At 42.5% G+C, this 12,776-nt stretch overlaps 1 protein-coding gene across 4 annotated transcripts in view; it reads left to right on the forward strand.

The window, feature by feature from the left end:
* Positions 1-2,143: 2,143 nt before the first annotated feature.
* Positions 2,144-12,776, forward strand: part of FOCAD (focadhesin) — a 305,106-nt gene continuing 294,473 nt past the window's right edge. For 3 of the 4 annotated variants that reach the window (XR_014140004.1, XM_081803024.1, XM_081803027.1), the window contains exon 1: positions 2,144-2,281. The gene's annotated coding sequence lies outside the window, so the exon portion shown is untranslated. The remainder of the gene's footprint in view (positions 2,282-12,776) is intronic. The other variant, XM_081803026.1, reaches the window with a different exon arrangement.

Below are 12,776 nucleotides of genomic sequence, written 5' to 3' on the forward strand. Positions count from 1 at the left end.
GAGCCCGACTTGGTGCTCAATCCCAGAACCCTGAGATCATGACCTGAGCAATTCAGGCATTTAACCCACTGAGCTACACAGGTGCCCTTTAAGGTTTTTTTAAGTAATCTCTACACCCAATATTGGGGTTGAACTCATGACCCTGAGATCAAGAGTTGCAGCCTCTTCCTATGGAGCCAGCCAGGTGCCCCCAGGGGAATAGAAGAATTTTTTTTTTTTTTTTTTTTAAAGGATTAAAATGGGGACGCCTGGCGGCTAAGTCGGTTAAGCATCTGCCTTCAGTTCAGGTCATGATCCCAGAGTCCTGGGATCGAATCCCACATCAGGCTCCCTGCTCAGTGGGGAGCCGGCTTCTCCCTCTGCCTACCACTCTCATGCTTGCTCAGTCTCTGTCTCTGACAAATAAATAAAATCTTTAAGGAAAAAAAAAGAATTAAAATGATCCTAAAAGAAGTGCTGATGCATTTAGAATTATTAACACCGAAGGGGACTATCATCTGTGAAAATTAATTAAGGAAAGCCTCACTATAGTTGACTTGGGGTACTTGAAAGGGGAGGCTGGTAGGAAAAGCCATACCCCTCAATGTCAATTACAGACCCAACAGAAGAATCTTCAACAGGAAAGAATCATCAGTTACAGACCCCAATAGAGGAAGATGTCTCTTACATCTCCTACAAGAAATTGACTATCTCTGAAACTCAGCCAAGGAGAAACCAACATCACCCAGCACTCTTGCTTTTCTCCAATGGATTTTCATTCAAAACAACCTCTCCCAACTTCATTCTTCTCCATAAAAAAATATTCCTCTTTTTTGTTTGTTGGACTTGCCTATGGTTTTGCTGTAGCTTGCTTGTCCTGGATTACCATTCTCTGCTATTCCTGTTTAAACCTATTTTTTGCTGGTAAAATAACTGGCAGTTTATTTTTAAGGTTAACACATCAAATTCCATAAAATCAAGAAGGCAATTATAAACCTTATAAAACTACTTTCTCTCAAAGGATAACAGAGATTGAATATATAAATAGGTTCAAAATTAATGAAATTAATTTTGAATTAAAATTAAAATTAATGAATGAATGCATAATAGGTTATTGAGAGAACTGAAATGGCCTATGGCATATAATTACTTTTCTAAAGTGGAATATAGGGAACCAAATCCTTCCTACAAATGAGAAGTAGAACTCTTGTCAGCACATTAAAATGACTTTGGAAACTTAAGAGTACCAATGCCAAGGACTCAAAGCAGAGCTACTAAATTGAGAATCTCTAGAGATGGGGCCCAGGTACTGGTATTTTTTAAAAAGCTCCCCACTTCTATATATACCTACTTCTAAAGATATACCAGAGTTTGGAAACGGCTGGGTAAGTCAGGTTCTTTAGAGCAACTTGTCTTAACTCTTGTATATAATTTTTCCACGACTAGAATTCCATTCCTTCATTATTTTCTCATTCTTCCCCCCCCCCCGCCCCCCTTCTGCTGTCTCCTTTAGCTTCTGTTCTACTGTGCCTGGTACTTTACAACCTTCCTATGAAAATGAGCGTTCATGCATAGGTGGACACGCAGTAAGTATTAGACAAAATAATAATAACAATGACGTGTGCCTGCTCTCCCCAGATTAACTGAGCAGACATACCAGGCTGTAACGTCCTGTAGGACTACCCAACAGGTGGATGTAACAGTGTAGCATTGAGAGCTGCAGTGTTCTGTGTTGGCCAAGGAAGTAAAAATACGAAGCAGCAGCTACAAGGGAAGAACGAAGTGACAGGTCGGCTGTCTGATTTTCTGAATCCTTAATGTTATCGGGACTATTTTTTCTGGGAAACAAAATCTCCAAACACCAAGAAGCTGCTTTGCATCGCCAAAAGCTGCATAAGGGCAGGCTGCCAACAGGACTACCCAAGCACGCTGCAGTGGCATCTCCAAGCAAGTCCCTTTAATCTGCTGTCTCCTGGGCTAATCCCCACTGCGGTGCAACTGGACAACCCCCACCTGCGCGCGCCGCCCTTCCTGCCCTAGGCCCCTGCAGAGACGCACTCAGCCGTGCACGCCACCCTTCAGCCGTGCACGCCACCCTCCAGCCGCAGTGCGCGGCCTTGGCGTTGGCGGTGCGTGCGCGAAAGCGTAGAGGGGCGAGCCGAAGCCGGGGGAGGCGGGGCATAGACTCACAGTCTGCAGTCCATTGGTTCTCTCCCCGTAGTCCCCGCCCCCAAGCGTTCGAGACGGTGGGGCGGGCCACGTCAGGCAGCCGGCGCGGGGCTCCGCTCGTAGCAGAAGGGAGGTAAGCGATGCGGGTTGGCGGGCGGCGAGCTGCGGGCTGCTGCCCCCTGCTCAGAGGCCGCGGCCTCGCCCTCCACTGTGGCCTGCCTCAGCTTGGCGTGGAGGGCGGCTGAGGCCCTGCGGGCCTGGGGCTGTGCTGGGAAATGGGGAAGGGGAGCATGTGGCGGCAGGGCCGCGCCGGGGCGTGGGTGGCCCGTAAGGGACAGGTCTTGCTCTTTGCCCTCGTCCTGTCTGGGCTCAGAACTCCAGGAGGACAAGGCCTGCTGCGTAGGAGAGCTCCGCGATGCCTGGGCGGGGCCGGCCCCGGTGCCTGCGGTGGGGCTCAGCGGGATCTTGACTCGGAAACATCAGCGCGATCCTTGCAGACTTACCTGCAGCAGGTTGCAGTTCCTCCACTCTTCCCTGACCGGTTCCCTAGTTAAAGGCAGTGCAGGGGATTCCGGGCCGGTTCCTGGTTGGCTGGGGGGACGGTCTTATTATTACCAGTGACTCATTCAGATCCTGTCCACTTCAATGCAAAGGCTTATGGGTGAGCAGGGCCTGTTTTCAGACTTCTTGATTCTCTGGCTCTGTCCAACCTTGCGGGAATTACCTGAAAAAATAGCATATATGTGTGGATGTATGTTTTGAAATGCCTGCAACAGCTATGCGGAGATTTGCAGAGACTTGGCTGTTGTGTTACACATAGGAGTTGTGTGTTGCACCATGAGTTTTAATTTCATCTGTGGCATCGTCATGATCCTCAGTTCAGCTCCTCAAATTGGAGCTTCTAAAATCAATGAAGTCATCCTATCAAGTATCATGCAGTCATTCATTCATCCATTCAACAAACTTTTTGGTTGAATTCCTTGATGGTCAGGGTCTTATGTCAGAAACTAAAATGGGCATTCCCTGCCTTTTCTCTCATTTTATCTGCCAGTTTTATTGTCTAGATTTGAGATGTAATTTTGTTATTGTTTTTGATGGTTCAATTTCAGGTTCCAGATTTAGGTACAGAAGCTTATATAGAGCTATTCTGAGACCTCATGCGGTTTTTCTTACTTTCTCCTCCAGTAAACTTCAGACCATGATGTTTAATCCTGCTAACTGTACTATGGAAGACCCTAGGTCTCAGGTGCCTATCTGTAAAGTGAGGGGATAGGATTAGAAGTATTCCGTAATTTTTATTTTTTTTAATTTATTTTTTATTTTTATTTTATTTTTTTTTAAAGATTTTATTTATTCATGAGAGACAGAGAGAGAGAGAGAGAGAGGCAGAGGGAGAAGCAGGCTCCCAAGGAGCAGGAAGCCCGATGCGGGACTCGATCCCAGGACCCTGAGATCATGACCTGAGCTGAAGGCAGACGCTTAACCATCTGAGCCACCCAGGCGCCCAGTATTCCGTAATTTTTAGATATTCAAGGAGAGGAGGGGCAATTGGCATGTGTTAACAGTTAACTGAACTGTGTTAACAGTTGAGAAGTGACCATTTTAAAAACACAATGTATATTATGATTATATGCTTTAATCTTTCTGAATCTGTCCACATTACTTTTTGACTGGCAAGCAAGTGCATATTTACAATTTTGATTCACATTCAGTTCCTGCATACAAAGCACTATGACTCATCTAAATTTGGAAATGTAATAATCAGAAGCTTTTTAATGTTATGTTTAAAGGTATGATATAAAAACAATTAGGGGTGCTTGGGTGGCTCAGTTGGTTAAGTGTCCCACCCAGGATTTGGCTCAGGCTCAGGTCACTGTGCTCCACGGGGAGTCTGCTTGAGATTCTCTCCCCCTCTCTGCCCCTCCCCCCCATGTGTGCTTGTGCTCTCTCACTCTCTCTAAAATAAATAAATCTTTAAAAAATTGTATAAGATGCAATTTTCAAAGTAATTTCAGTTGCAGTGGTAGATTAGTGGTAGCTAAAACCTCTGCTTTGGTTATCTTGCTTACTTGGTTAAATGTTAGGTAGTTATCATCACCTGGCTAATACCTATCAATATCATGTATATGTTAGCATTTATTTTATCAAGCTAAAAGTTACTGGATTTCAATTGATTGCTACTTCCACTTGAGAATTGATAACCATAAATAATAAGTGGCTCTTCCACTTGAGAATTGATAACCATAAATAAATCAATAGCTTGAGAATGAAAATGCCCATAGAGATATAACAATAGCTTTTCTTTTCTTTTCTTTTTTTTTTTTTTAGGATTTTATTTATGTGAGAGAGAGAGTCAGCAGGAGCGGGGGAGGGGCAATGAGAGAGCGAGAAGCAGACTAGCTGCTGAGCATGGGCTCAATCCCAAAAGCCTGAGATCAGGACCTGAGCTGAAGTCAGATGTTTAACCAGCTGAGCCACCCAGGCTCCCCATAACAATAGTTTTTCATTTGCCGTTTGGTTGATGGGACTTAAAAATAAATCATTTGGCCTTCCTGCAGGTGTAAAATGATTTCTAAAATATTTCTGAGGCATTAAAGTCATAGACTTGTGATACTTTTTGGATGTTGTCCACAAACCATTATGTGAATTAAATTGTTTATGTTACTATTAGGGATTTGGAAAGTTTAAGGAAATACAGCTTTTCAAAATTTTGCTTTTGCTATACCTTTCTAGTTCTAGAAATGGCCAGATGGAGATGGGAAGATTGAAGAGAAATGCAAGAACTGAGGGGAAAAAATCCAAGAGGAGGCTTTTCTAGTTCAAAATTTGAGAAAAAACACAATGAAAAGTACAATTATAACTATATTTAGAAGAAAAGTAAGGAAATAATAGTGTCAGGATTATTGGTAGGTCTGTAGAACAACTTGATTTTTTTTTTTAAAGAATTTATTTATTTATTTGACAGAGAGAGAGCGCAAGAGAGGGAACACAAGCAGGGGGAGTGGGAGAGGGAGAAGCAGGTTTCCCGCCGAGAGGGGAGCCCGATGTGGGGCTCGATCCCAGGACCCTGGATTCATGACCTGAGCCGAAGGCAGATGCTTAACAACTGAGCCACACAGGTGCCCCCTCAACTTGATTTTTTTAATTGTAGTATAATTGGCATATAATATCCCTATTAGTTTCAGGTGTATATCATAGTGATTTGATATTTTTATACATTATGAAATCCCCGTAAGTCTAGTTACCATCTGTCACCATGCAAAATTCTTACAATCTTAGTCACTATATTCCCTAGGCTGTATATTACATCCCCATGACTTACTGATTTTATGTCTGGAAGTTTGTACCTCCTAATCCCCTTCAGCTATTTTGTGTGCCTCCCAAATACTACCCCCTCTGGTAACCAACAGTTTGTTTACTGTATCTATGACTTTGTTTCTGTTTTGTTTGTTTCACTTAGCACAATACCCTCCAGGTACATCCATGTCGCAAATGGCAAGATTTCATTCTTTTTTTTATGGCTGAGTAGTATTCCTCTGTGTGTGTGTGTGTGTGTGTGTGTGTGTGTGTAAATAAAATACACCACATCCTCTTTATCCATTCATCTGTCAATGGACATCTATTAATGGTTCTTAAAAAAGAAACCCAGTGTGATAATTTAAACTTTGATCACATTACATGTGGGTAAATACTTTTTTTTTTTTTAGGAGATGTGAAATCTGTATCATGTGTGTACATGTATATTTTTTTAAATTTTATTTAAGTAATCTCTATATCCAGTGTGGGGCGGGAACTCATGACCCTGAGATCAAGAGTTGCATGCTTCGGGGCCCCTGGATGGCTCAGTCAAATCTTTAAAAAAAAAAAAAAAAGTCACATGCGTCTCCGACTGAGCCGGCCAGGCACCCCTGTATTGTATATTTTTTTAAAAAGTGCTACAGGTCTAGAGATAAGTAGTATAATAAAATATGGTATACTTACGTCAGTATAAGTCTGTGATTCATAATTCATGATAAATTGGATCGAGGTAGTGTGTACTATTTTTTTTTAAGATTTTATTTATTTGAGAGAGAGCAGAGAGAGCGAGTGAGCATAAGCCGGGGGAGTGGCAGGGAGGGGGAGAAGCAGGCTCCCCACTGAACAGGGAGCCCAACACGGGGCTCGATCCCAAGACCCTAGGATCACGACCCAAGCCAGACGCTTAACCAGCTGAGCCGCCCGGGCGCACCAGTGTGTACTATCTCTACATGATAGGAAACAAGATGTGCTAAGCTTATAGGACAAAGGATGTTTATCAGTTTTTCTCCCATTTAAATTATTTGAAACTTTCAAGCAACGTGGAAGATCCCATCTATTTTCAAACAACAGATTCAGCATTGTTGTTTTTATAAATTGAGTCCCCAAGGTACTACTGGCTTCATAATTTTTTACCCTATTTCAAGTCACATTGGAAGTAATAACATTGCATTTATGATTTTGAAATTTTGTTAAATTTATATTTGCTTTCATTCATTTAGACTGAGTTACTTTAGTTTTTATATTGTGAAGATGTTCAAAAGCTTTGATATTAAATACCATATAGTTTTCCATTGTTCATTATGGGAAAACATTTCTTTAGGCCCAAGGAGTTTGAAAATCCAAGCTGCATAGATAGTCAGCTGTTATTATTATTTATTTAGAGATTTATCTTTTCATTTGCCTGGGGACCAATGAAGCAGTCCACCCAAGCTTCTAAACTGAAGATTTCGGTTCTTTTCAGTGCATTAAACTGTATCTTCAGACCTCATTTTGCTTGCTAATTTGGCTGATAAGCATGTTGAACAAATGTTACAATTGTGAATGTTGTAACTATAGTTTTGTTAAGTTTTCTGGCTGCCAGGGTGTACTTTTCTCTTGTCTCTTTAAAAACCTTTTCCTTTAGCTTAGCTGCTCTCAGAATTTTTTTTTTTTTTTAGTATTTTTATTCATAAGAGACAGAGAGAGAGAGGCAGGCTCCCCACTGAGCAGGGAGCCCGATGCGGGACTCGATCCCAGGACCCTGGAATCATGACCTGAGCCGAAGGCAGACGCTTAACCATCTGAGCCACCCAGGCACCCTCAGAGTTTTTTTTAAAAGATTTTATTTATTTGAGAGAGAGAGCGCAAGCACACACAGGAAGGGGGGAGGAGCAGAGGGAGAGGGAGAAGCAGACTCCCCACTGAGCAGGGAGCCCAACGTGGGGCTCGATCCCAGGACCCTGGGATCATGACCTGAGCTGAAGGCAGACGCTTAACTGACTGACCCACCCAGGCGCCCCTGCATTTAGAATTTACTCTAAGTTTTATTCTATTTAACAATCATTGAACAGGTTGGTTTATGAAATCAAACTTTCAGGTTTTAGTATATGATATTAGGACACATGGAGGGAGTGGAAGAAACTTTGTATTCAAGTTTTAAATTGTTGAAACCTGTAAGTAAATGGAATTCTGAGAGTCATAGATAATAAAAATACTGTATTTATTTTTTTCATTCAATAAAGAGTGTCTGCTTTGGTCTCAAGTCCCTAAATTTCCTTCGAGGAACTTATAGTATTGCGTGGAAGCCACAGAGAAGGCCAAAATACAAAGAAATAAATCATTATAGTTAGATGCATGCATAGAGTACTTTGGGGGACAGAGGATAACTGTGTGTGTGTGTCAGATTTCAGGGGTTTCAGAGAAGGCTTTTTGGAGGAATGTTTGCTTGAACTCAATTTTGAAAGCAAGTAGAAATTAGTTGGTAAGGATGGAGGATAAGGCATTCTAGGCACAAGAAAGAAGAGAGGCCGGGCGCCTGGGTGGCTCAGTTGGTTGAGCGACTGCCTTCGGCTCAGATCATGATCCTGGAGTCCCGGGATCGAGTCCTGCATCCGGCTCCCCGCTCGGCGGGGGGTCTGCTTCTCCCTCTGACCCTCTTCCCTCTCGTGCTCTCTGTCTCTCATTCTCTCTCTCAAGTAAATAAATAAAATCTTAAAAAAAAAAAAAAAAAAAAGAAAGAAGAGAGGCCAAACCGACAGATGAGAGACAAAACAGATTCTTGATGTATTAAGAGGAGGACAGAGAGATGAGGTTGAATATATAAACAAAGGGCCCGTAATGAAAGGCCCTCTTTCCTATCGTGTTAAAGAGTTTGAACTTTATCCTTGAGGCTGTGGTTATCCATGGGTAAGAGATTTTAAGTTGAAGCAAGTTAAGATCAGTTTCATGTGGCAAGGTGAGGAACGAGTTATAGGGAAGCAAGGCCCGTTTGTGAAAGCACAATATGAATGAGCTCCAAGTCAGCAGTGGGGCTTGAGAGAACAGGATGGATCCAAGATATGTTAAGATGATGAAATTGGGGGAGTCTGGGTGGCTCAGTTGTTGAGCGTCTGCCTTCGGCTCAGGTCATGATCCCAGGGTCCTGGGATCGAGCCCCACATCAGGCTTTCTGCTCAGTGGGGAGCCTGCTTCTCCCTCTCCCTCTGCCTGCCTCTCTCTGTGTCAAATAAAATAAATAAATTAATTAATTAAATAAAACTTTTTGAAAAAAGAATAAAACAAGAGAAACACTGGGAAGTACCATCATATAAGGAACATGGTCCAGTGAAAAAGAATGAGAGGGAACAGCCTAACGGATGTCGGAGCTCTAGAAGACAAAGAGGTAGAAGATTTCAGGAAGAGTATGGTCAACTGATAAACACCATAGAGAACGGGAGAGAGAGCTCACTGGAGATTTTAGGAAGGTCTACCAGGTAGGCAAGAATCATTAGTTTAGGGGTGTCTGGGTGGCTCAGTTGGTTAAGCATCTGACTATTGATTTCCATGCAGGTCATGATCTCAGGGTCCTGGGATAGAGCCCCTGTTGGGTTCTGCGCTCAGCAGGGAGTCTGTTTGAGGATTCTCTCCTTCTGCCCTCCCCCCACCCCCTCCCCCCCCGCTCTGTCTCAAACAAATTAAAAAAAAAAATTGTCATTAGTTTGCAATTTTACTAGTTCATAAAATTGCATGACTGTGTGCAGCAAAAGTCAGTAGAACCAAGGATTTTGAATAGTTGGAATGATCCAGTATTTGGATTTTGTTATGTACATATGGTAGGAATGCATTGGAGCTCAAAGTATTAGCAAGATAGTTGTTGAAGTGATGGAATGTGAGATTTGGACTGTGTGGAGGTGGTGACCGAGCAGGAGGAGGCTGAAAGATTGAAAGAAAATAATTGGTTCTGGGGTGCTTGGCTGGCTCAGTCCGAAGAGCATGTGACTCTTGATCTCAGGGTCATGAGTTCAAGCTCCACATTGGGTGTAGAGATTACTAAAAAGATAAATAAACTGAAAAAAATAATTGGTTCAAGCGATTAGAAGTCTGGGCAAGGTAAATATATAAGTGTATATAGGTATAAGGGAGATAGCTGATAGAAGTACTCTGGACTTAGAGAAGAATATTGGAGTTTTAAGATTTTAAGGTGCTAATAGAATGTAGGGTTTGGCCATGGATATAGATGGCTAAAATGGAGGTGACATGGAGATATTCAGGAGCAATGAGACTGGTGTGTTGGATGAATCACTCACCTCGGACATGGACCTCAGAAGATCATGGTACCCAGAGTGGAGAGATAGATGATGGTTTCTGAGGTTTTAGATCGCCTATAGTAGTAATCAGTATCTATGGGAGATGAAGATACTTGGATGGCATGCCCTCAGAGGTATGGGGGTAAATGGTAAGAAAATGTTCTTCTGGGCCTTGGAGCTTGGAAGGATGATTAGCTTTCACTGCAGTGGCCACCAAAGAAGGAGAATATAGTTTTCATTAGGCCTAGGAAGTAGGAGAAATACCTGATGCAGACGCTGAGCATCTAATAAGAAAGTTTGTTGACCATGGTATCAGAGTCCAAAAGGTGAGGACTGTTTAGTGTTTACTGAAGAGGAAGGCAGATTAGGAAGAGCTTAGACTTGGGTGTGAGTAAGGCTGGAGCATATGGCTAGCTTTGGAGTTACAAATAGCAGTTTTCATGTCAAGTTTGGATGAGGCTTCTTGTCAGTTTTGACCCATCAAATCATACTAGTTTCTGTTTATAGTAGGATAGCAGATAGAGTACTCTTTCTAAATTTAAGAATAACCTGTCACCAGTGAATATTTGTTATTTGTCAAGAAGGACAGGTAATGGCCTTTTTGCTTTTTGTACTTCTTTTTGAACTTTGGACTTGGAAAATACTTTTCATCACATGTGCTAGCTCTCATCTATGGTGGAAGGTTATGTTGACCATCTTTAGGTTCCTTCTGGGCTCAGAGGTGTGAAAAATGCCTTGATACTGATGATGGTTGCTATGGATGTGAGAGGTGGGCATACCTGCATTTTCCTCTGACTTCCCTCCTGTTTAAGACCTAGAGTCATGTTGAGCAGTCTCTGTGTTTTAGGGACAGCTCCTTACCATAATAAGATCATATTCCTTTCACCTATACAAAAGATTTGGCTCCAGCATCTCTCTCTCCTGCAAGATTCCATTTTCCCTCATTACTAGATTATTCCCTTCAGTATGTTAACATGCTATTATTTCTCCTATCTTAAAATAATTACCTTTTGATGGAGGTGCCTGAGTGGCTCAGTCAGTTAAGTGTCCGAGTCTTGATCTCAGCTCAGGTCTTGGTCTCAGGGCCATGAGTTCAAGTCCCATGGCTCCATGCTGGGTGTGGAGCCTACAAAAAAACCCCAAGAAAATAATAATAATTACCTTTTGAAGCCCCTTGCTGGCTCAGAAGGTAGAGCATACAGCTCTTGATCTTGGGGTTATAAATTTGAGCCCCATGTTGGGTGTAGAGATTACTTAAATAAAAACTTTAAAAAAATAAAATCTTTAAAAACAAAATTACCTGTTTGACCCCATTTCCCCCTTATGCCGCCGCACAATTTCCTTTTTCCTCTTTATGGCAAATCTTATGTGTCCAATAATTTTCTTCTCATTCTTCCTCAGACCCACTCTAATCCAGCTTCCCTCACCACTCTGAAAAAATTTGCTCTTCTCAAAGTGACTAATGAGTCACTTGCTAAATCTTACTAAATCCAGAGGTCTGTTTTTTAATCCTCATCTCTTAGGTGGCTAATCAGCATTTCCACCCCAACTCTCTTGAGATGTAATTGACACATGACATTGTGAAAGTTTAAGGTATACAACCTTTTGATTTGATACATTGCAAGATGATTACCACCAAAATGATTACCACCATTATTAGCTGCCACCTCCAGCCTGTCATATAGTTACCATTTCCTGTCAGCATTTTTTGAAACAGTTGATCACGTTGTTTCTTGAAACACATTCTTCCCGTAATTATCAAAGATGCCACAATTCCTAGTCTGTCTTTTACCTGACTGCCCCCTTTCAACTCCCTTACGGGTTCTTTCTTATCTCTTTGACCTCTTAACATTAGAGTGCTGCTGGGCTCAGTCATTAGACCTCATAGTCCCTCAATCATATCAGTCTTAAAATACTGGTAATACTCTGTTAGCTGCTCAAATTATATTTTTAGCCTGGACCTCATCCTTTGAAATCTAGACTCCGTGTATCCAGATACCTACTCAGCATTTCTATTTGGATGACCAGTACAAATCTCAAACTCGGTTCCTGATTTCTCCCTATACCTGCTTCATCTGTGGTCTTCCTTATCTCAGTCCATGGAAACTCCTTCATTTCCATGACTCTTCTCTTCTCTTTCACAGTCCACACATAAACTATTAGGAAAGCCTGTTGGCTGTACCTTCAGAATATGTCTAGAATTTGTACTTCTTACGTACTGCTCTCAATCTAGTCTAAGCCCTATTGTCTATGTGTGTGATGTAATAGCCTCTATATTGGTTAGCTGTTACAACCCACCTCCAGAATGTAGTGGGGTAAAGCCACAATCATTTTTTAGCTTATGATTCAGTGGTTGGCAGTTTGGGTTGGGTTTGAGGAGGGGGAGAGGGGGCAGTTCTTTTGCTAGTCTTGCTTGGGCTCGCTCATCTAGCAAATGGGGACTAGGTTTGGAGGCTTCGTCTGGGATGGTGTGTGTCTGCTACATGGGTTCCAGCAATCTGTCCCATGCTTCTTAACATGGTGGTCTAACGGAAGCAAGAGGAAGCAGCATGGCATTGGGACTAAGAAAGCCCACAATGTCACTTCCTCTGCTGCTAATTAAAACAGTCAAAAAGCAGCCCAGATTTAAGGGGATGGAGAAGTAGATTACCTGATTATGAGGGGAGCAGTGAAGTCACTTTGTAAAGAAATGTGCATACAGGAATTGGGAAGAATTTGGGGCAGTTTGTGCAATCTACCATAGTCTTCTAATTGCTCTATTCTCTTTGCCCCCTGAAATATATATATCTTTAAAGATTTTATTTATTTGACAGAGAGAGAGCACAAGCAGGGGGAGCGGCGGGCAGAGGGAGAGGGAGAAGCAGACTCCCCGCAGAGCAGGGAGCCTGATGCGGGGCTTGATCCCAGGATCCCAGGATCATGACCTGAGCTGAAGGCAGACGCTTAACCGACTGATCCACCCAGGCATCCCGAGAGGAGAAATCTAACGTGCTTTAAAAATAATCACTGGCTGGGCGCCTGGGTGGCTCAGTCGGTTAAGCGACTGCCTTCGGCTCAGGTCATGAT

Source organism: Leptonychotes weddellii, chromosome 14 (assembly GCF_054177405.1).
Source record: "Leptonychotes weddellii isolate Sample4059 chromosome 14, ASM5417740v2, whole genome shotgun sequence".
NCBI classification, from domain to species: Eukaryota; Metazoa; Chordata; class Mammalia; order Carnivora; family Phocidae; genus Leptonychotes; species Leptonychotes weddellii.